Below are 2,931 nucleotides of genomic sequence, written 5' to 3'. Positions count from 1 at the left end.
GACACAACAAGTCATCACCGTAAGTCGGATGGTGCACCCGGTAAGACAAGAACTTTTGTCAGACTATTCGTCCGACAAACTAATTACACTGGTGAGCTGCAAGAAACAGGGTTGGAAGCAGCCCATGGTATATAGATTTGGGCGTCATATCCCGCTGTTTCGCGATCTGGGAGCCCGGCCCCACTGACCGTGATCTGGGAACACGACTCCGTATGATGCAGACAGACACCTGTTATGGAACTTCCCTCGCTGTGTGTGTGTGATGTTGTGTGGTGTTTATATCTGCACATTTGACTGGATATGGAGATGTTAGTATGAAGAAGAGCATTTCCTTTAGTCAATTTAAACAGTTAGTACCGCTCATTATGTTGTGTTTGTTTGTCAGCAAGTGGCAGACAGACCACGCCTGCCTCTCACAAGGGGCGCTGCCCCCTAAAGGCGAGGGAATAAGAAGATTGCGGGGAATGAGAGAAGGGGGTATGGATGATCAAAACCGACCGAAATTTGATGGTGCAGGGAAATAGAACGGAGTCTATCAAATGACGATATGTGTGTTAACTAATGCGGGAAGGACCACCATATTAATTCATGTTCTAATCCACTTTCTAATGATATTGCAACATGCATTGGATCCAGTATCTGTACAGACAGTTACTAGGTATCCCATAAATATTGCGAGGTGCGCGACTCCCCCCCTTTCCTCCTCTTCCCCATCCAAATAACCAGAAACCTGGGTATGTTTGGCAAACCAATAACAAGTACCTCTTTTCCTGATGCAATTGAACAAGGACATGACGCATAGATTGGCGCCGTGTAACAGAGGCAAAGGTATGGGTCCTTGGTCACAAAAGGGTGACTCACAAACTAAGAGGATCCTACGGATCCAGCGGGGATGGTCACTACTGAGTCAGCAGCCTTACCCGAAGTGAGCGCGGTGGAGATAGGGAGATCAGGCGACTCTCACAGGGAATGTGTACCAATCATGGCTCTTGCTCGGAACGCACTCCCACATCACCACTTAAGTTAAGAATATAAACCACCCACTTACTTGTGAGAGGAGATAAGAGTAGTTCGGAGAACGCGTAAGTCACATCAAACTTCTACAGGCCTCCACAATTGGCTAAGGAGCACCGACATGATAGATCCGTTCCGTTTTGTCCAGAAGAGCGTAGCGGTTGACCATTCCTTATTATAGTTGAACACCGCAGGAAACTGAGGGGTGCCGCTAGGACGGCACATGCCCCCAACATCTCCGAGTTGAAAAGGACAGAGCGGTCAGGAAATTCAAAGAACAAAAATTAGCATAATCAAGTTCAAGGGACTGGGGGACAACTTTTCACACATGTAACATAGCTCCAATCACGCATTTGAAAGATAAACATTTGTCAACTCCCATTCTCATACCAGTCCGACTTTTTTACATGATTACATAGAAAAACACCACAATATATTTATGTCAGGCTGCATCACCACCAAATAAAAAAGACAGACAGACATAACGTTTTCACAGCACAAGTAGGTCTCTGCAGGTAGCATGCACATCCTATACCTATACACTAACCTGAACCAACCTTGAGAAAAGGGCTCTAGAAAGAGCACTAACCTACATCAGATGACAGTCCTATCAAAATGTTACACTAATAAACTGCTGTTTGTTCAAAAAAAAGATTCGCATATTTATAGCTAAACAAATCAGTTTATTATCCATCTTAACTGCTAATCCATCATAGCTATCATTCAGAAAATGCGCATCGCGCGATGTAAGCCAAGGATGTAACATTACAGAAACAACCTCCAACTACCTCTAATTACACCTTATACATAAAACCTTTCAGATCAACATAGATGGTTGATAGCTAATGAAAACAAATATCCATATCTGTGAAATACGAGAGACGGAATATTCTCGATTTGTATGAAACGGTGTTACATTTCGAAAAAAAGAACATCCACAATCATTGGTATGTTGATGATCACCACAAATACAAAAGACAGACAGACAGTTTTTCACAGCAACGGTAGCATGCAAGTAGCTAACCTAACTAACCTAGAACCAACTAGAACCAACCTAAATAACCTAGAAAAAAACTCCCTCAGATGACAGTCTATAACATGTTAACAAATAATCTATGTTTTGTTCGAAAAATGTGCATTATTTAGCTATAAATCAGTTTTACATTACTGCTACCATCATAGCCACCATCACAGCTACAGTCAGAAATCGCACGGCAGTAGCCAGAGAAAATACAGACACCAACGTCAAACTACTAATTACACATCATAAAACATTTCAGAACAATATATGGTGGAAGCTAATGAAAAAATAAGATCTTGTGAACAGAGCCAATATTCCGATTTTTGAAGTTGTTTACAGCGAAAACACAATATATCGTTATATTAGCTTACTACAATAGCTAGCACACAGCAGTATTGCTTCTAGTCAAACGGTATCATAGCACAGTTCGACAGATATATATGAAAAAGCATCCCAAATTGGGTCCTTATCTTTGTGGATCTTCCATCAGAATGTTCTCCAAGTCCTTTGTTCAGAACCGACTTTATTTGGATCCAAAACGAGAGTTTCACTCCAGAATTAGCAAGCACACTGGCCGTGCGTTGCAGCCTCTTCGTTCTTGAACCAATTCTTGCGTCGCATCACGTCTAAAGTCCAGAATAAATTTCAATAATATAATTAAACTATATTGAAAAAACATACTTTAAGATGATATTGTGACATGTATCAAAGAAAATCGAAGCCAGAGATCATATTCACCTTAAAAAGGTTCTTCAAGAGCCGAGTACAGGTCCGACTGCGGCCCAGGAAATAAATAAAAGTGCGCACGTCTCAGTCCAAGACGTTGTGTTCAGTCCCTGGTCGAGATAATCAACTGATTTTTTCTCTCATCTTCCGCATGACACCCCTAGCGAAAA

Source organism: Salvelinus sp. IW2-2015, linkage group LG18 (assembly GCF_002910315.2).
Source record: "Salvelinus sp. IW2-2015 linkage group LG18, ASM291031v2, whole genome shotgun sequence".
In the NCBI taxonomy this organism is placed as follows: Eukaryota; Metazoa; Chordata; class Actinopteri; order Salmoniformes; family Salmonidae; genus Salvelinus; species Salvelinus sp. IW2-2015.
Note: the sequence above shows the minus strand (reverse complement) of the source record.